This window comes from Mastigoproctus giganteus, chromosome 10, assembly GCF_048544385.1.
Source record: "Mastigoproctus giganteus isolate SK-2022 chromosome 10, ASM4854438v1, whole genome shotgun sequence".
Lineage (NCBI taxonomy): Eukaryota > Metazoa > Arthropoda > Arachnida > Uropygi > Thelyphonidae > Mastigoproctus > Mastigoproctus giganteus.
In genome coordinates, this window is record NC_143584.1 from 25,555,164 (window position 1) to 25,577,372 (window position 22,209).

General features: G+C 37.8%; 2 long non-coding RNA genes across 2 annotated transcripts in view; one reads left to right on the top strand and one right to left on the bottom strand.

Moving 5' to 3' along the window:
• Positions 1 to 13,036, top strand: part of LOC150078885 (uncharacterized) — a 67,464-nt gene extending 54,428 nt beyond the window's left edge. The window contains exons 2-4 of the long non-coding RNA XR_016547586.1: positions 11,148 to 11,512; positions 12,618 to 12,766; positions 12,891 to 13,036. This is a non-coding gene — a long non-coding RNA (uncharacterized LOC150078885). The remainder of the gene's footprint in view (positions 1 to 11,147; positions 11,513 to 12,617; positions 12,767 to 12,890) is intronic.
• Positions 13,037 to 18,210: 5,174 nt separating this feature from the next.
• On the bottom strand, positions 18,211 to 19,534 carry LOC150078886 (uncharacterized). The gene is made up of 3 exons (XR_016547525.1): positions 19,410 to 19,534; positions 19,111 to 19,266; positions 18,211 to 18,366 (listed from the first exon to the last, which is right to left on the bottom strand). It is a non-coding gene; the product is annotated as an uncharacterized LOC150078886 (long non-coding RNA).
• Between the last annotated feature and the right edge of the window lie 2,675 nt (positions 19,535 to 22,209).

Here is a 22,209-nt window from a genome sequence, read left to right on the forward strand (position 1 = left end):
CCAGGACGGTTCCTTCCAGGAGGGAAGGGTCACGGGGATCAGTAGCCTCTTCTAGTTTTGCAACCTGAGCAGTGGGCATGCTAGAAATCCTTAATTTCCTGCTGATCTGACATCATCCTGTCAGATTTGGGGATTGTGAATTTTTATTACGTTCAACGGCCGGAGTGGGCCTTACATAATTGAGTTCCTCTGATTCTATTGTTGTGGCCAACTAGACGCGAGGGGTTGGTTTGTCGACATTACTTTGCTTTTCCTCAGGCAGTTTGCAGTATTCCGAAAAATCGGGTAAGCGTCATGTAAACAAGGAATTCTTCAGGCAAGTGGAGGGCCGGTAATGATGTGGTACGTGTTCAACTGGCACACATTGGGACCTCTAGTACGTCTAGATGCATCTCTGAACGGTCCAAGTTACGTGTCCATTCCTGCAGACCATCTGCATTCCTTCATGGTCATCGTGCACCCACAGGGCAATGGACTCTTCCAGCAGCACAGTCGCCTCCCTACAGAGCTGTGGTGACTAGAACATGGTTTGAAGTGCACTCGGCAGATTTTACCACCATGGAATGGCCTCCTCGTTCACCGTACATAAGCCCTGTGGAGCATCTTTGGGATGCTGTGGAATGGTCCGTTCGAGCTTTGGTTATCTAACCTGGTTTTCCAGGCTGGATAGACATCCCAGAAAGACAGTGGAAAAGACATCATCGCCTTGCCTTCACATCAGCGTAAATGTCAAAGGGAGTCGTCAACTTGTCAATTCTCTCCACTACTTAAAAGCCAGCCAGGGTTGCTTTTACGAGCCTAAAAACTTTTGGAGGTATGCCCAGTAGGAAATCATTTGTCATTTCCTCTCTGTTGAGGTAATCAAAAGCTTGTTTTGACACCTACATGTAGGTTATATAAGTGTAATTGTATCTGCCTCAAAATGAAAATCTGTTAAGTGTTGAGCGATTGGGTTTAAATGCACACTGAGTCTCCGAATACGCTACCAGTCTGTTATAAATAACTCCCGACAACCTTGTAAGTTACTCTCAGTAATCTAATACCTCTATAGTTCGAACAAAGCAGTTTATCGCCCTTCTTGTGAATCGGCTGTACGATTCCAAGTGTCCATTCATTCGGGATTTTTTACTTCAGACAATATTGTATCAGATTATGTAATATTTTCCACTCCACCGTTCTTGAGCAACTCTGCAGTTATTCCGTCAGCACCCACCGGCGCTTTAAAGTTCTTTAAGCACTTAACTTTTTGAATTTCTTCGAAGCTAAAGGCTTTAATATACGGTTCTACCGTATAGTACAATAGCTGTTTTGTTTCATTCTCATCTCCTATCAAGATGCTCTCAAAATACTCTTTCCACCATTCAGAACCTTCTTTTCTCTGTCAGCAAGTTTCCTTCGCTATCTCTACATGCAATAATTTTCGATTGGAATTCCTGTGTACTTTCTTTAATCTTCTTATGAAACTTGTTACTTTCCTTGTTGTAATGTTCCACCATTTCGCCCACCTCCTCCTCAAAGCCTCTTCTTTCTACACATCCTAGCTGCTGCGATCCGTTTTTCCTTGTAGTGGTCTCTATTCGCTCTGCTATTCCGCTGCAAACATTTCACCCTGGCTTGTCTCTTCAAACTTCTACTGCTCCTTACACTTTTTCTGGCTTTTACAAATAGATTCTGTACCTCTTCAGAAAGTACCACTGGTGGCTCCTTCTACAAAACACTGCTTCTTGGCACTCATCATTAGCTCATTTCTCGATCCTGAGATCTCATCCAAGGTTACGCTACTGCAGCCAGAACTACTTCCTTTATGCAAGTCCATTCATCTTCAGTCTTGTCACTGTTTTCCTGTTCATGCAGTGTTCGGGCCAACTTTGCCTGGTATTTCGTTTAGACAAGTCTCTTCCAATTTTTCTACGTTCCAATGCTTAGTTTTCTCAGCCTTTCCTCTTGCTACTAGGGCTCTTTTATACTTTAGTCTGGCTCCCACTAGAAAATAATCAGAGCTGGAGCTCCGAAAAGAACGTAAATTTTCAGCTGAAGTAGCCCACCTCGGGGACCAGTACACGATAGATCTGATTAATTTGATTTGTACCTGGGATTTTCCACGTACCTTTATGAATATTCTTTCTTGAAAACCAGTTACTCATGACCTTAAAGTTGTTGGCAGCAGCAAATTGTGCTACTCTAAGACCATTGTTTTTTCTTTATGGAGGCCGTCTCCCCCAAAAGATCCATGAAAACTTCCTTCCTACCTGCTTAGTTTAGTGTTTAAGTTACCGACCGTTATAATTGCATCATGCCTTTTGAATTCTTTCGCACTCAGCCTGGAGTTCATCGTAAAATCCGCATGCAACATCATGTGCACCTTCAGTTGGGGCGTACACATTAATAAAGGTCACATTATGGAATTTTCCTTTAATTCTAAGTCTGCAAATTCTCCTAGACACTGGTGTGAAGTCAATCACTAATCTGCGCATTCTCTTAGAAATCATAATCCGTCTTTCATCAATTGCACAGTAATATACTGTAAATTTCGGCTAATTAATTTAATCACACCTTTACATCTCTCTTCCTGAAGGGCAACGATATCCATCTTAAACTTTTCAGCTTCCTCTGCTATGCTGTTCATAGCTCCTACTTGCAACAGGGTACGCGCATTCGAAGTTCCAAATCTCAATACCAAATTCATGTCCTTATTTCGAGGCCTGGTTTGTTTCTGTAAGGGCTGTCCGGTTTCATTCGTCAAATTACACGGAACGGTTAAACTTTTACAGGGCAGAGTTTTCAGTCTTGCGCCCAACCTGGAGGACCAGGGTATCTCTTTTCGTCTTTCTCTTCACCGTTGACCCGTCAGGCTTGGGTAGCCCTATCAGTAACTAAGCTACCACCGACATAGCTCTCAGAATAATTAGAGCAAACAAGCACCACCACCACCACGTCAAGATAGAGATACCATCGGTGGGGAGCTTTATTACTATATGCTTAGCAAAATCATGTCAAGAACGTCAGTTTTCATTAAGGGCCATCGCCGTAATTCTTCTAGTTCTCTGCCCTCAGGAGATTTAGCACTCCATTGACGCCATGCTTCTCTATCTTGTACTTTCCTTTTAATTCCTGTATAATTTCCTCTTCCCATCCAGGCAATCATTCCGATTCTCCTTCTCCCAACTGCTCTCTTCCCACACATCTTCCCTCAATCACTTTCCTCAACATGCTTTCTCTTCTTAATACATGTCCTATGAAAGAAAATATGACATGTTCTTTTGTCATCTTAGTTCTTTTACTAACGTTCTCTCTTCACTTACTTTCCTCGTTACTCGCCCTGTCCACCAATTTCACCTTTTCCATTCTTATCCACACCCACATCTCGAATGCTTCTAGCCATCTAATCTCTTCCCAGTGTCCTTGTCTCTGAGCCATACAGTACAACAGTCCATATTAATGTTTTCACCATTTACTTAATTCCTTTTGTAATTTCTTCTCAAGTTCTTTTCTATTACTAAATGCCTCTTTGCCCATTGCAATTCTTGTTTTTATTTCCTCCAGGCTTTTTTACATTTTCTGTCGTTGTTTCCAAAGTATCTGTCCACGTGTTCCAATATTATTCCATCTAATGTTACTTTGATTCTTCTTCCTGGTCACTTTGAAATTAACTTTATCTTGGTTTTCTTGCTGTTAATATTCATATTGTACTTATTTACTTTGCTGTTCAAGGTATTCAGTGGGCTCTGTAATTCTTCCTCATTATTAGCAATCATTAACCGGTAGTCCGCAAATCTTATTTTTATCTTCTCCCCTCCTACTTTTACACCTCCTTTAAGTTCTTCTTTATACTCTTTCATCATTATCTTATTTTTATAAATTTAACTTTCCATTATCTTTCCACTAGTCTTATTCTTCCTTTTGGTCAAGTGCTTGGTTTTTTTTTTTTTTTTTCATACATTAGGTCACTTTTTCCTCTTCTTGGCATGTCCTCTAGTTCTCTGCATATAAATGAAATAGTAATGGGGACATGGAACATTCTTGCCTTACACCCCTATCAATGTCTACTTCTGATTCCTCTCCATCAATCCGAACCACATCTGTCTGTCCCATGTAAAATTCCCAAATTAGTTTAAGTTCTTTCCTAGAACTTCCATCGGTTTAACCCAATTCACTCTATCAAAAGTCTTTTCGAGATCAAAAAAACAAATTGTCAGATCTTTTCCTAGTTCCACGCTTCTTTCTGCTAGTGTTCTTAATATTACTATTGTCTCTCTGGTCCCAAATTGAACTATGAATTCACAATCCCTCGTTTTTGCTTTAATTCGTTCTGAGAATTTAATAATATTTTTGAGTAGTGGGAAATTAAACTGATTGTCCTATAGTCGATACAATTTGTTGCATTCTTCTTGTTTTCTAATGGGATGATTATGTATTTTAGAAGACTTTGGGCCAGCATCCACATTTATAGATTTTCCCGGAAATCCCAAACATTTCTTTCTTTGTTTCTTCTCCAAGTCCTTTTATAATTTTTGCTGGTATATCGTCCAGTCCAGCTGCCTTCCCTCTTTTTAAAGAGGCCACTCCCTTTTCAAATTCTTCTGATTAGTTTTGGTCCTAAGGTCTCTTCACCTTCTGCTGTCACAGGCCAGACCTTTGGTTTATTTGATCATATAGCTCTTCTATATATTCCTTCCATCTTCTCCTTTTGTGTTCTTTGTCATATAGAATTTTTCCGTTCTTTTCTTTTATCTTTCCATTAGTCTTATTCTTCCTGTTCGTTTAAGTTTTTTTTTTTTCATACATTAGGTCACTTCCTCTTTTTGCCATGTCCTCTAGTTCTCTGCACTGTTCTTACCACCATTTTACTCTTGCTTCATATGTTGCCCTTCGAAGTTCATTATTCAAACTCCTATATTTAATCCTTGCCTCTTCTGAATTTTGGCGCTTCCATTTTCTTCTCTTCTCCATTTTGTCCATCACTCCTTCTGTAATACTTAGTTTCCTTATCCTTTTCTGATCTACTATACCTAATTTACGTTCTGCTATTCCCACAACAATCTTTTTAAACCTTTTCCATCTCTTCACCACTTCTATTTCCTCTCCATCCACTATCTGCCTATCAATTGCCTCTGCAATCTCCAGCGAGTGCAGTCTTCAGTACAATTAAATTGCATTTCCTTCTTTTTCTTAAAACCTTATTATCTAGCGTTATCTTCATTTTCGTCGCTACAAAATTGTGGTCCGATTCAGCATCTGCACCCGAATAGCTATCATCTTCTTGCCTCTCTCATTCCTTGTCCCAATAAAGTCTCCAACCTCACCTCCTTCTCTTCCTTCACCGAGGACAGTATTCCAATCTCCCATCACAATGTCCGTGCTTCTGTCACTTCCCAGTTCCATTATTTCCTCTGTCTGTTCATATACTTCGTCCACTTCGTTCTCAGTGCTACTGCTCGTTGGTAAACATACTTGCATTATCAATAAATCTTTAATCTTACAGCAATAATCCTCTCACTGACTTGTATCACTTTTTTGAGGCTTTTCTGTCCATTTTTATCTAGAAGTATAGCTACTCCTCGCTGGCTGTCATTCCCTCCTTTGTATATTATCCTTATATCTTTACTTATGAAGTCTCATCTTTCCATCTAGTCTCTGCAATTCCTAAAATATTCAGACTATTTTTCTTGATTTCTCTTCACATTTTCGAGTTTCCCTTTCATTGCTCTTATATTCTATGTCAATCTTCATAAAAGGATAATTATTACAAGAATTTCGCTGGCATACGACCTGAGAAGATTTGTCTCATCTTCTGCCAAATACGACACTCTCAGCTTTTACCTGCTGAGTCCCGTTTCTACTAAAATTTGATTCAGACATCATGGTGCTACTAGGGATAAATGTACAAGGTGGTTTCCCGTTGCCTTCCTTGTCAGCAATGGCCCTCTATGAGGTCGGGTGCATCAGCCGTTTCTCAGACTTTTGATCCTCTCTTTTCCATTCCTCCGTTGTCACTTGGTCCTTGAGGCTGTCACAGACATTCTCTCAGATATGCCAGACAAGCTGTACTTGCTACCTGGGAGTCTAAAACTCTGATGGAACTAATATTCGGGTGACACTCAAGTTAGGTGGACCCAATTTCGGCGACGTCCGGACGTCTGTGACAGCCAAATCCTCTGCTTGCACCTTCACGATGGTGGGACTGTTAGTAATCCTGGGTATAACCTCCATGCACAAGTACATGGCGGGTGACCACCCAGGTGTGAACCAACGTAAGCAGAGGTCGAGATGTGGCGCCCACACCACATGGAGGAACGCCGCCCCTCTATGTTACCAGGCAGTACTATGTGGTAGATGACTCTCATCAACTGGTGCAATACCACCACTTTGCTTATTGGAGGCTTGAAGTGATGGAACCCATGTTTAGTCTCTAGAGCTAAGTTCCGGTCAACTCTTCCATCGTGCAGTATGATTGATGACTTTTGAGGTTATGATTAACGTTGTGGCGAGATCCAATCTTCCTTACCTTTCGAGGGTAGAACTCTAAAACGGTGTTCGCAGGTCGACCGGTAGTTAGTACACCGGACCGAACCTATTGGTAACTCTCTAGAAGGCTTCCGGATCAGCTAGTGTATAATCGTGCTACCTCTACTCTGCCAAATAGTGACTGGAGGGAGTCCGAGTAGTGTGTGTATGGGGAGAATGGTCGAGGCCACGTTATGTCAAGGATCTGGGTATATTCTTATCATGTGTACGCCATATCCAAAAATTTCATTACTTCATACAGCATGTCCAACCCACTTTTTCTTACTATTGAATACACCATGAATTGTCAAACTACTAGAGCAAGCTTATCATCGAAAAGATCTAAACCTCCCAAGCACTTCCTAATTCATTTCACAAATATACGTGGTCTCAATTCTAATCTCAACGATGTCCATTTCCACTTGCAGTCTGCCAAACCCCATGTACTTTTTCTGACAGAATCTCAGTTATCGGTTGATTCAACTACTGCTCATCTCAGATGCCCAAATTATTCGCTGTATGATTCCTTTCGCCTCAAAGGTGGTACTTGTGCATATGTCCGTTCTGATATTCCCTGTCAGAGACTTGGCAATTTGGAATCTCCTCTCTTTGATCTTCTCTGGCTTAAAATCTCTCTACCTCATTGTGTCAAATTCATCTGTTGTCTCTACCGTTCTCCCAACTCCACTAATCACTTGGAGCTCTTTCACTTCCTCTCTTTGCAACTTGACTTTCTCCAGTCCAACTTTCCTATCAGTGAGGTAATTTTCCTTGGTGATTTTAATGTTCACAACTCCAGCTGGCTTCCGTTTTCTAGTCACACCGACCCAGCTAGTCGAGATGCTGAGGCTTTTGCAATTTCTAATGACCTTGCACAGATCGTTCATTTACCTACAAGAATACCGGACAACCCTAACCACACAGCCCACACGTTTGATCTTTTTCTCACAAACAACCCTTCTAAGTACACGGTTGAAGTGAAAGGTCCTTTAAGCACTTCAGATCACAACTTGGTGATTGTCTCTTCTCCAATGGAACCTTTATCTCATGGCTAATCCCAACTTTGTGTTGTTTGGCATTACATGAATGCAAAATGGGATGACCTGCGAGACTTCTTTTCTTCTTTTCCTTGGTCGGATTACTGTTTCAAAACTTCTGATGTCAACGTTTGCTCAGATCGTGTCAGTGAAATTATTCTTGCAGGAATGGAATCCTTTATCCCACACTCCACTTTAAAATCTCGTCCTTTATCTAAACCTTGGTTTTCCAATAAATGTGCTAAGGCTGTTCAAGAGAAGAATGTTGCATATCGTAATTGGCTTGTTTCTAATTCTTCAGTTTCATTTTCTGTCTACACCAAAGCTCGCAACACTTGTAAAGCAGTTATTAATCATTCCAAACTAGAGTTTGAACATGCTAAGAGTAGAAAACTTGCTTTTTGCCCTAATCGTAGCCGAGCATTCTGGTCTCTTGCCAAAGCTATTGGCCGCAAGTTCAAGTCTAATGTCAACAAATATCTTCTTTCGTCTTATCAACCTCCAACTCAAGCAGGGTACTAGTACTATAGGTTCACCTCTGTCCAAACCAAATGGTTCTGTTGTCACTTTAGCCAAGGATAAAGCTGACTTGCTAGCATTCCATTTTTCTTTCAACTCGTGTATTAATGATCTTGGTAAAACACCTCCCACCATTCCCAACACACTCCATTCAATGCCTCCTGTGGTCTTCCGTCAAAAGGATGTCAGAAGGACTTTGACGAATCTTGATGCTAAGAAAGCTCCAGGTCCCGATGGTATTTCTCCACTTGTTCTCAAAACCTGTGCTCATGAACTTACTCCTATTCTTTGCCGCCTTTTTCACTTTCTTATTCCAAAGGTGTTTTTCCTTCTGCTTGGATATTTGCTCACATCCAGCCAGTTCGTAAAAAGGGTGACAAATCCCTCCCATCCAATTATCGTCCCATTGCAATTACTTGTACTCTTTCTAAAGTAATGGAGAAATCAGTTAACCGCAAATTCTTAAACTACCTAGAAACCTTCCGTCTGATCAATGATTGCCAGTATGGATTCCATCAGTATCGATCCACTGATGATATTCTGGCTTACGTCACCCATTTATGGACTGATTCAATGGAAAGTTTCGGTGAAACACAAGCAGTTGCTCTTGCATCTCAAAGGCTTTTGATCGTGTTTGACATAGAGGTCTTCTAAACAAGCTTCCATCTTATGGTTTGCCAACTGTTTTTAATAATTGGTTATCCAGTTTTCTCTCTGATCGCTCACTGAGGGTGATGGTAGATGGCTCTCTGTCTTCTAACTTCTCCACTAATGCCGGTGTCCCCCAAGGTTCAGTTCTTTCCCCCATTCTTTTCCTCTTGTATATTAATGACCTTCTTCCATTGACTGGAAATCCTATCCATAGTTTTGCCGATGATAGCACATTGCATTCAACTTTCCATTTTGAGAAACCTTGTCCTGCTCAATCAGCTTCAACTTCTCGAAAATCGCTACCAATTCCTGAAATGCCGATCTACAGGTAATTCTCCAGTGGGGCAAAGACAACTTAGTTGAATTCAACCCTTCTAAAACTCAGTCTTGTCTTATATCTCTCAAAAAGGATTCTTCTCCCCCTATGCTTATCTTTGGTGACACTCCGATTTCTAGGCAAAATGATATATCTCTTTTGGGGATTACCCTGACTTCTAACCTCTCTTGGCACAAGCACATTACAAATATTGCTTCCTCTGCATCTAAGAAACTTGGTTTTCTCTTTCGCTCTCGGCGTTACGTTTCTTCCAAACAGTTGCTCACTCTGTATAAATCGAAAATCCGCCCTGCCATGGAATATTGTTCCCACATCTGGGGTGGTGCCCCCAAAACCTCTCTCAGGCTTCTTGATTCCATTCAGAAGAGGGCAGTTAGGTTAATTAATGATTCATCTCTAACAGAGTCTCTCCACTCGCTGTCTCATAGACGTACTGTTTCTGCTGCATGCCTCTTCTACAGATACTTCCATGGGCACTGTTCTTCTGCATTGGCTTCTATAATTCCCGCTCTCTCTTTCAAAACAGTCCGAACACGTGCCACCAACAGCCAACATCCATTTACTGTCCAACTTCAAACTCACAGAACCAACTTTTCATCTTCCTCGTTTATTCATTCATTTGCCGTTTTCCGAAACAACCTTCCTTCATACGTATTTCCTGAAAATTACAGTCTACAGAAGTTCAAGTCTAATGTCAACAAATATCTTCTTTCGTCTTATCAACTTCCAACTCAAGCAGGGTACTAGTACTATAGGTTCTAACACCTCGTGTTTGGGGTTTACATAATAATAATAAAAAAAAAAAAAAAAAACTTCTGTGATCTTCCACTGATCAGGAAGAATTTTCTTGCGGCCTAGCATCCAGCTGGTTGTGAGCTTATTTGATAGCGGCCATGTCACACCCATCGTTATCGGAATAATGTAGCTTTTTATAGAGGTAGACTTGCTACAGTCTACTCCACCACTTACTGATTGTGAATGCCGTCCCATTGTCCGCGATTGTTTATTCACAACAAAACCCTCTCCAGGGACCGTTCCGCCAGCCCCCACCTGTGGACGCGCTTGGTGGCATGGGAACAATGCCTCTGAGAAGTCACCTAGAACCCAGACTGCCATAATTAAGCTTACAATAGATTTCGCTGTGAAAAATTTCACCGCGAGTTGCCTAATCTCGCACTTTGAATAAGTAACACTTCCACATTAGAGAAGTATATTGTTGATTCTCAGTTGAGTGTCACAACCCAGAAATGACACCATTTTGGGGAAGACTATCTCCTCATCCGTTGGTGGACAGGCACCAAAAGTATTGCTTAATGTGAAAGGCGTTAGGCTTCGAAGTTTTAGGACTATAAGCCTCAAATTACGATATGAAGCGTACTGAGACATAACACAATGCGAAATACATTCCAAAGACGCTTTTCGTGCAAAACATTAGATCTAAAACCAAAATTCCGAATAGTGTTTCACATAGTCATAATTAAAATTATTTAGGTTTGACAGGAACTGAAAGTGTTTTTTTTTTAATTTTTTTTTAGGTAGGAAGCCTTATTTCTATTCTTATGCTGAGTTCAAAATAAATTATCAAACTTCGAATACTTTTTTAGTTAATTTATTATAGGATGTTATGAGTTTTTGGGAATTGGCTAATCTGAAATATTTAAATTTCACTAAAATTATTTAGGTGTTTTAGTACTAATTCAATATTTGGGTGGGTCTCTATTAAACTTCCGTTATGTGTTATATGTAGCTGTTTTAAATCTTTAAATAATTTGCTGTAAATCAAGTAGACGACTTGACTTTATTAATATGCTACATATCAAAGATCTTTGATGCCTCTTGAATATAATGGTAGTATTAAATATCTGAGATCACTGAAGGGGTTGCGTATCGTGATATGCCTTGTGTTGATTCCCTCATGAGCTCCCTGCAAGGTGCTATAAACAGCTGGAATTGAGTTCGTGATTTCCATTTTAATAATGAATAAACAAATCAGTATAATTTTTATATTTTCACATCTTTTATGTAATTTTAATTTTTTTTTCTCTTATGGTTGGAAATTATAATCATTAAGAATGGCCTTTTTGAATTTACCAAAATAGAAATTAAATGTCATCGGTTCTAACTGTGAGCGCCCGATTCTCATTAATATTGACCACCACTCCTGTGGAATGATAGTGAATCAAATTACATCCACTAGCTAACCTCGATGACATTCCATCAAAGTTGGAAAACAAAGGAAAACAGCCGATGGGTGGAGCAGTTATGTTAATTAGAACGGTTTCCTCACTTGGAGATATTCCTAATCAGATGATAGCTGACGACGTAAATGGCCTTGGTATTCTAAACGCCCTTACAGGCAGATAATTTCCGCCTTTCGATAAAGTATATAATGGCAGAAAAATTAGAAGATGGCACTGTTAATCTTCAGCCGTAAGACTAGCAACTTATCACCATGCAGTTCCTCGTAAGTATAGTTTCATCTTTATATTTCTATAAGCTAAAGTAGATTTTAAGAATAAAATTCTGGAAAAACATTTTGTTTTAGGTTTCCAACATAGTTATTTTCTGTCCAGTAGAAAACATTTAAAACCAGAAGCTTAACTGTTCTTTAGATCGTACTGCTAAACTAGTTAATCCTGGAGGTCAATGGAATTATTTTTCCATTTGATAATCACCTAATACTAATCACCTTTAGGTCTTCGGATATATAAGCTTTGGGTAGTATTTTGTTTTTTAATGATAAGAGGAAAATAAATTCCTTTTTCACTTAAAAAGAAAGGGCAAATGCAGGAATTTCTTTAATTAAATATTTTTTTAATACAAACAGGAACGTGGATGTTTTTATGTGCGTAGTAGTTTTAATTTATATAATTAATTTCAGTTTAAAATAAGGATTGTCGAATTTTAGCAACAATCGATATTTATTTTTTAATTTGACATAATATTTAGAAAACATATCTAATTCACCGCTAGAGGTCCAAAGTACGCTGTGAATATTGCTTTCCACCACCAATTAATTTTCTTAACTGATTTGAACTTAATTTCGTTTAGCAAGAACTTATCTTTCCTATATATTCTATTTATTTTTTTAAATAAAACTCGTATAAAATATGATTAGTTAATGAAATTTCAGTTATTTCAACGATTAGCAGTAAATAATTCGCCGCTAGGGTTCCAAAATACTCTAAGCAACAGACATTGAAATCTAAATTTCATAAATTATTGTTATTGAATTTTATATACAGTCTTCTATAAAATATTTAATTTTTTTAAATTTATAAATTTTATATATTTTCAATACTGAATTGACTTTTCATAAATTATTCTTATTGAATTTTAAAGAATTAATATTTAAATATTAAGGAATAGTTGCCAAAATTCGCCGCTAGGACACAAGTATTGTATCGTATGCTCTGATTAAATATAAACAAAGCAATTATTTACCTAGAGCTCATTCGCCTCACTTAAATTTTCATTTAAGTAGATTATAGTATCTGATAACAATCATTATTTATGAATAGAGCATTGCAAGCATTATTTAATGCTTTTGTTCTCTGCGTTTACTTTAGATTGCCCTGCTTCTTCTCGCCCTTGTGGTGACAACTTTGGCTGTCTATCCATACTATAGCTATGGATACAACTACGGTTATGCTCCTTATGCCCACTATGGTGGTTACTATGGTGGATCTTACCCTTACTCCAGCTACTATTATAAGTAGTAAGTATCTGAAGTGTAACAATCTGAAATTTTCCGTTTCATATAATGTTAATCGGTGTATTTAAATATTAAATTATTTTTATAAATCTTTTTACTTATGATTTTTTTTTCTCTTTTCTTTTAGGATGAAATATAGAAATTACCCATTCTTTCCAACTTTCTCTACGAGGACGTCCTTACTGAAGCTTCATCCTTCCTCCCGAGATACTTCGATGTTTCCACCCAATGTCTTCTTTCCCCCACCCGTTCGTGAATAAATAATTTCAATTACATATGTGTGTATTGAGTCAAGTTTGTTTAGGATTGGTTTTTTTTGTCATTGTTACAAATTAATTACAAAACACTTCCCCAATACAGATAAAATGGCATCACATTTTGGACGAAATAACTACTAACAAATGAAGTGAACACAAGTGGTCGCGTATTAAATCTACAAACAAGAAAGTATGTTCTTTTACTCGGTGTAGGCTGCGATGGAGATTAATTTCTCATAAATGTGCGAAGTATTTTTTGGTACATTCTTATGCGACGTTAATTTAAACACTCGGTGAATAGATTATTTCTTTCATTAACCAATGGATGCACAAGCTGCCTGAATTTGACTGGAAAGGCACGGGGAAAAACATCTCCAGTACCTTGATGCACTTGCATATCTAAATAGAAATACATTCTTAGTGGTCTCTTGTTTCCAGTTCTACTCGCGTAAAATCAGACTTTGTAGTCTGTTGTTACACGAGTGTCTTCAGATGAAGTCATTAGCATTAGTACAGGCATATGATGCAAAAAAAACAAGCTTATACAGCATCAGCCAAAAAAACAAAAAAAAAAACTTTCGCTCCAAATGTGTCTAGTACTGTCTTGAATTTATTTAAGCTGTCAACTTCTCCAACGACAGATGGAAGACGCTTGTTCCAGCAATCCACCACCCGCTGGCTAAAGGCAAATTTCTGCACATCTTTCTACAACTGTCTTTCCTCAATCCGAATTTATGCCCCCACAGACTATTAATCTGGGCAAGAGGAAGAATTCCATCAGCATTGAGCATGCTTAAACCATTCAAGACCTTAACACCTCAATCAGATCACCTCGCCTCCAGACACTGTAATTTGCAAAACTTAAGCCCTTCTTCGTAAGAGCAACCCTTTGTTCCATTCACTAATCTTGTTGCCCTTCTCTGTACTCGTTCCAGCAACTCTACACCCTTCCTAAAATGTGGCCCCCAGACCTGTATACAGTACTCAAGGTGTGGCCCGACCATTGCCTTATACAAGAGGATAATCACATCCTTTCCCTACTAGAAAAATTCCTGTATATCATTGATAAGACACCATGAGCTACTCTCGCAGACAGTCTGCACTGCTCAAAAAACTTCATATCTGTGTAATGCCCTTGGTACAGAAAACAAATTGTGTACCGTAGTACTGCTGTGAGAGATAACAGCTGCATTGAACATATTTCATGAAATATCGACAAATAACGCAAAAACAAATTAGAAATCACTTAATTGGACATTTAATACAGACAAATTAACAGTCGAAATGTAGGTAAAAAAATCAAAACTAAAATCGGGACGGGTAGCGCCGTAATCATATTTATAGATTCAGATTTGGACTGAAAAGGAGGGTAGTTTGTTTCTTTTTGCATGTTGATTTTCACAATGCGCTCGTGGAAAACTTAGAATAACTTGGGGGGGGAAACACCACTCTCAATACAGATGCTGACCAAATGCAGCCTAATTGAAGAGGCGTTAAACTCCCCAAACAATTTGAAGCCAGACCTTCCCAAGCGAGCGAAAAGTGACGAACCTACAATTTTATATGTAATAATAACAGCTCTCTGCGACCTTTTTCTTCATTAAAAATGCTAATAAACTGCTAATATTGCTGCAGTTATTATAAACCTATAATAATAGGTTCACCTTGACTGAAAAGACAAGGATAGTGTTGAAACAGTCTTCATCCAGTAAGCATGTCGTTAGTGTATGGTGTGCTCGCTCTCCAAGCCTCTTATGTTATCTGACACCTGTGGAGAATGCTGGAAGAGCGTGTCGTGGTTGCCTTCCTCGGTCACCGAACAACTCGAGGAGCTTCAAGCACATTCTTGAGACTACTGTTCTGCAGAATCTTTACCAGTCTTAAGAAGGTACTTGAGCTGTTCTAATCGTTGGGATCAACATATGAAACGTACAATTCACTATGAAGTGGTTTCGTTATATTTCAAGTGGTTACAATGAATATTAATGAAAGGTGTACTTCGCTTTTGACGGGTACTGTTCAAAGAAAAAATGTTGAAGAAACTAAGAACTCAATATTTCAAGGGAAAAATATTATATACTAAATAAAGCCTAGAAACTATTCAAAATAAACAGTAGGAGACAAAACCTGCGACAGTTAACCAAGACTCTGAAAAGATGTTTCAGTTATTTTGTAAGTGATAGTGCAATGTGATCAAAATAATCAAACTTTTAATGTATGAGATCAAATTCATGGTATAGGCATGTACGAGTGTACTTGTTTTTTTATTTTTATCGTCGGATAGTGATGAGCAACCTTTTCCCCCCATCATATTCCAAAAAGCTCTGGTGTAAGATCAAAGCTACTGGTTATTTTAAATCTGAAATATATCATTGCAAATACCGGTAATATTTGATTTAGGTGATACATATATTGCTCAAAATTACACCAAATAATATAAATCGAATTCGCGATTTTTCTGTAAATGCAAATTAAAACATGGGGAGATTTAGTTTTTTTTTTTTTGTGAACTCTGCAGTCCATAAAATTACCAAGAATAGTTTCATAAAGAAATTTTATATTTTGTGAGATATTTTTAATCTAATAGTTATGTTATTAAATAGTTTATTTTCCAATTTAAGTGTAAAATTACAATTATGATTACACTCGTAATAATAATCGTTAATTATTGCGCCATAATTCCATGCACTGTGCAAAAAGAGTGGATATAACTACTGTGAAAAAGGTTTGGATTAGTCCCCTGATTACGATCATTTTCCGTCAGAGACGTGAGGAAGTTTTATAGGTTTTTTACATATTGACAGAATTCGTAGGGCGAGGGCGCAATGGTTTATTTCTCCCCAGAAACTTGGTTCTTTCATGCAGAAAATTAGGCAGAGCATCCAAAGAACATGCAACTTATTGCTGATGTAATGAGCTTAGACCAAACCCCTAATATTAATTTTTTCCCATTTCGAGCAAGTTCTACTTTTTTTCTTTCAGTAACTCATATTTTCATATTACACACAGGGCACCTCCACCATGCAATAAAATTTGCATTTTAATTTCTTTTTATAGAGATATTTGTTTTCGCTGTAACCTAGATGATTATCTGTGTGATTTGTCCACTGCGGTTGTTGGTATATTGAGCAAAAGATTGTAATCCTGTTGGACACGATATCTTGGAGTAATTATATTGGCGACTCTAGTCCCACCGTATCTTTTGACTATACGTGTGTTTCACTGGGAAAACTCTGAAAACTCTGAAAGAAGCTAACTACAGCTTCGATTGAAGAGACCTGAAAGAATTCCTCCAGTCGAAACACCGTACCCACTCAACTTCCACGGAGAACATCTTGGAGTAGGTAATCTAAATTTGCTTCGATTCAGTTCTGTTGGAATTTCTTCAGCAACTTCAAGCGGCAGGAGATGTTTTATTTTACTTATAAATGATCTCCAACTACTCCTATTGAAATGTTCGTTGCACATAAAATAACTTTGCAGTTTATGGTCATAGTGGATGTAACTACTGTGACTGGAATGATCCGGGTAAAATTCTACATTTTTTACTTATATGCATTTTCACAGCATAAGAGATAAAGAAGTTTGCAGTTATTCTTTGACCATGAACGAGAAAATATTTCATGGTTTTTCAATGTCATGCCCCATTAACAGATCGCACAGCTTCAGTTTTAAAAGTGACTACTGTGCCAATTAAAAATCTGATCTTAAAGCTTTCAAAACACATTCTTCGAATTTTTTATATTCGCATTCTCTTTTGCTTCCTCTGTTTATCCATTTGTCCCTCATTTCTGGTTTTCTGAATACATTAACATATCTTTAACGTAGATTTTTGGCTGTTTCTTACGGTTGATGACACCCAGTTCAACAATTTCATCAGCTTCCTGAATCGTGACGTCACCCGCTGCGAAGATGTACCAGTTGACAACTTTGCATCGGTGAGAACAGTTATGTGCGTTCTATTAAGGATTTTATTGCTTCAAATATTGTGCAAACTATTTGTGAGATTATTTGGTGCTCTTTTCTGAAGATTCAAAGGAATAAAATACAGGAGTTTCGAATTTGGATAAGTTTTATTCCATTATGGTATACTTTATGTACGTGATATAATTCCATGATAAATTCGTAAGTACATCGTATTTCATAGATTATTAGTGAACGGGTCATGTTCAGTTAATATCCTATTATTGTCTTTAATTACTGTTTAATTTGATAGTTTCCATTCGGTTGGAAGAACAAAATACAACTCTGTAAATTGATATTTTAACTGACTGCTACGAGGATTAAAGTCACTAGCATTTTCTATCGATAAGTTAGTCTGACGTTTTCATGATTATTGAAAAATAAATGAGTGAAACAGATTTTGCAATTCGTAGTGGAAATGAGATGTTTTCGATTTCCGGCACTGGCCAAACCAGTGCCACCTAGATAACATGTTATGTAAATGAGTTGTCTACACAAACTGAATAAACTACTGAAACGTTTGCCAGGCTAATAACATAAACAGCTTCTGATAGAAGTTCACAATCTGTGGATCGTGATCCTGAGTGGGATAAAATTATAAGGCTCTTTCATTTACTTTGATAGGTACATTTGCACATGTGTACTTGGTTGGTTGTCTTTGAAGGAAAACGAAATGAATTTATCAGTAGCTATTAAACCAGTTATGTACAGTTGTCTTGGTCTTTCCTTCTTTCTTTAATCTCGTGTTGGCTATTCGTCTCAACGAATAGCCACTTCAGGAAAACAGTTTTAAATACCAAAGTTCAATATACAGAATTGATTCCAGATAACCGAGAAGCATCATATTTCTTTTAAAGCTTCTCAAATTACATATTTTCTTGTAATTCTAAAACAAATTCGTTTGCAGACACTTTTTTAAGTTTATTTTAAAATAAGTGTGTCCTGACTTTTGGCTCATCGTGTATAACTGGATTTACAACACATTTCGAAGAGTTAAAAATAATCTTTATCTATCAGCTGTTAAAATTCCCCATCAAAACAGTTTGAAAAATTTATCGATTTGTTAAAAATACTGTATCAACAAATGTCATTGGGTGGAATCTTCCTTGTTTAAGGATCTTTGTTTCATGTAATGTAACGAAACATGCTTCATGATTTCTTATATTGGAAATGATTTGTGAACTGTTTGGTAATGTGTTAGTTGTATAAAATAAACCTGAAACTTGATAAAATAAAAAGCTAGGACAGTTTATTCTGAAAAGAGGCTGTTGTACAGATGTGAGAAAGAAATCAAAGCTGAGTAGAAAATTCCAGGAAGTAAAAAGATGTTGAAATAGTCAGGGTTCCGTTGAGTAAACACATCAGGGTAGCCAGCTTCTGCAACTGAGAAAACAATTTATAAATAGCAATGTTTGAATTAAAATTTTTGAACAGTTTTAAGAGAACTTAATATTTTAAAGCGTAAACTTTAATATTTAACTACAGATTCCATACTATCAAAATTATAGAAACTTCTTAAAAATTGTATTTCTTTTCGTGACAATATAGAAGTTGATCTATATTAATCTGAGAAGAAATTTGGTGATACAGTAAACTCTTTAAAATCTGCCACCCTTGTGGGTTGAGAGTTGCTAGAATTTAGAGAGGTATACCTGGTGATTGAGCAGTTTGAGAGGACATATTTGACGTCCTGCTCTTGCAACAACGTGAGTGATGATCTTAATTCTCACAGCAGAACCAACTTTGCCTTTCTACCAAGTTTCCTTGGTATTGCACTACTTCAACAGATAGCTTTAACTATCCTACAGTTTTTTACACCTGTGTTGTCACTAGAGACCACCTGATGAGATCTTAAACGAATGGCCAGTTAATCTTTTATAGAGGCCACCTGTTTGAAAGTAGTGCAATACCAAGGAAACTCGTTGCAAAAGCAATTGTTCTGCTGTGAGAAATATTAAAAGATTGAAAGGACAATTTGCTCTATTTATATTCATTGAAGATTATCATTTATGGATAATACTTCGAGGTATTTACGATATTCTAAGAAACTACTACTTACAAAATTCTCAATTTTTAATTTAAGAAAAGGCACTCGGAATACATGTAGGTGTTAATATAACAACTTACCTAGCGGGTGATGATTTAACGCCAGTTGTACCAGGGATGGCCGGCTACAGAAGAATAGGAGTATCCTCCTGGAGTATTATAGGCATAGCCGTACCCGTAGGGGTAAGCATATTGCCCAAGGGCGCAGACCACAAGGGCCAAGAAAAGAAGGGCATACTAAAAGGAGAAATTTAAAAAAAGAATTTACTAGAAATAGATGGTTGTTAAAAGGATCGTTATAAATTCCAAATAATTCTTAGACAGCATTTGATTTTTAAACTAGTTTCTTAATCAGCTATGAAATAAATTCGTTGTCTTACCAGAGCCTGCATGATTATCGATTGCTAGTCTTTGTTGAAGATTAACGTTTAGAAATGTGAATTATCCCGTATTTATACCAAAATGTGAAGTTACAGAAAAGGTTGGTCCTCACGTGATTTCTTTCCTGGAGTAATTATGAGCCAATCGTTAGCTAATTGGGTGTGTCTCAAAATTGATGATACTCCATTTGTTTTGTCTTCTGAGATTGTTTCTGATTCGCTACAGATGATATGGGTGTGGGACTAGTTATTCACGAAGTTTGAAATCGGTATCGGATGCTTGTGCCAAATGCTTATGAAATTCAAACGAAGACTTCACCGCTAGCCATTCTGCATACTTGAGTGAAGAATAATCAATTTGTCATAATTCTGAAATAATTTTCTTCTGAGATGAAGTTGCGCAACACATTTGTGATATCATTTGACAGAGTATGAAATACTTAAAGAACTAAATCTTTTCTTCCCTTTTCTAGAAGTCTCATTTAAACGAAAGTGTACTTTTCCAGCTCTCAAACTTAAGTACTTTGAAATCAGTAGCCTGATTTTCTTCCAGGGTTTTCTTGTACTACACTAAATATTTATTTCACTTTAAAATTTATTCTTGACTGCAAGCAATGATTTACAAGAATTATTTGATTACGATTTCATCAAATAATCCTTGTTTATTAACTCATAAATCTTTATCTGAAGGCTACAGCCGCGGATTTTAACATATCCGTTTTTAAACCTTAGACAGTTAAATACACTTTGCTGCCATGGATTATATCTTTGTATAAGATTCGTTTAATCCAGTAGAAATGCTTGATTTTTGTATTTAGCTTCTCACGATCGTAATCTGTCTGCATGCTTGTGTGCGCTTCTGTCCAAGACAACTAAGGCTATGAGGTGTAATTATGTCTGTAGTTACTTGCATTTTCGATCGGTTTGTTCATTATTAATTCGGCATCTGAAATAAAGAAGTTCATTTAAAAAAAAAGGAAAGACATTTCTTTCCTTTTTTTTTTTAAATGAACTTCAACCGAGACAAAAGAAAAAGAAGGAACAGATCACACCATACCTCATATCGCCCTATCAATATTACGCTCCTCCACTGACCAATCAATTGGAAAAGCTGTCTCTATGGTCCTATAAAACTGGACCGGCTGGTAAGATATGGAGATTTACTAGTAGACAGCTGAGTACAGATATACGAAAGGACTTAAATTGTGGTAGAATTCCCACAAAGGAATTCAATCCCAATTTAAGAAGATAAAATGGTTGTCAGATTCTTCAAAAATCTCCGTAAACGAAACCTTTAGATTAATTTCTCGAAATTAAGAAATTTCAGAGATATAGATTCTTTCAAGTATGTTCACATTCTTTCTTGAACATGTTTAAAAGAAGATGGAGTTCTGCCCTGAGCGCCACACTCTGCCATCAGGATCGACTCCGTAACTTAGTGTATATCAGACACAATTGATACATATTTGTCTGTGGATGATTTTGCGATCATTTTGACAATGTGCGAATAAACGAAAGGCAACTACAAAACATCATCAAAAATATCAGTCTCTTGGGATAAAAACAATGACTTTCTAATCCAGAGACAACTGCAGTCCATTTCGGCTAAAACAACTTTTATTCCGATCCAGACCTTTATTTATATTCTTTTATTTATATCTCATTACCCCTCGATGGGGGTACCTATGTGGTGAAGAGACCTCCCAGTGATGCTGCTGGTCCTGCAGATTAGCATCACTGGGATCCAATGCACACAGCCTTGACTCCAAGATATCACCATATGACGTGTATGGTATGCACTGCGACCCATGGAAATTCTAAAAGAGGATCCCGGTGGTTGAGAGACTCAGCTTCAACAGACCACTTTCGCCCCTACCTCGACAAGAGGGTTAGTACTGGGATGGCTTACCCAGGATCAATAGGCTAATGGGTTCACCTGCAAGGGTAAACAGTGTCAAAGCCATGCCACTACTCTCATGGTCGAAGAGGCAGAATTCTCATTCCTGGTCTCTCATTCCTAAGTGCATTTAGTGCTTGCCGGGTAGTGGGCGTCCCACTTGGTCTCAGTGTGACGGGGAGCCCGGGCACCGAAGGGAAAAAAAACCCTCAACGAATCCTAACATCATACTCTTCTTCTGAGACCCCAACACAATCCCTACAAGAAAAATTGAATAGTTACCCAATTTTTCCTATAATCGACTCACTGGACATTATAGTAGGTCTAACACCTCGTTACTAATAATACCCTTCAGGTGAAATGTTTATAGTAAAGGCACTCCTGGGTAGCACAGTTGATAGAATCTCCGTCCTTCCCACACCGGGTGGGAAAGACCTCAGTTCGAGTCCCGTCGATAACGTGAGGGATTATGGGCCTTTTTCACAACGTGGCTCAGTTAGTCGGACTCAGACGAAGATAGCACGGTTTACTTTAAATCCGAGTGCATGCTCACAAGCACTCGGGTTTCTCGTAGTAGTAAAACAGAAAATCGACCACAGAACACGCAATTTACAGACAATATACACGGAGCAATATGGCCTTAGTTGTCTATGCTTTTAAAATCCTACAGCTACAATAGCTTATAGGAAAAATGTCATCCTTCTTTATCCAGAAGGGTTGGCACGCTCTCTTAATTCAGTCAAACAGCTTCACTTAAGTGATATCTTCATAGAGACCAAAGTGACAAACATTCAGAAGCTTTTCCGAGCCACATGTATTGGCGAAATGCAACTCATAGGTATACCTCACAAGACAACTTCATCCCAAGAAGTAATGTCAGAGTGAGATCTCCTTGAAGGGTCC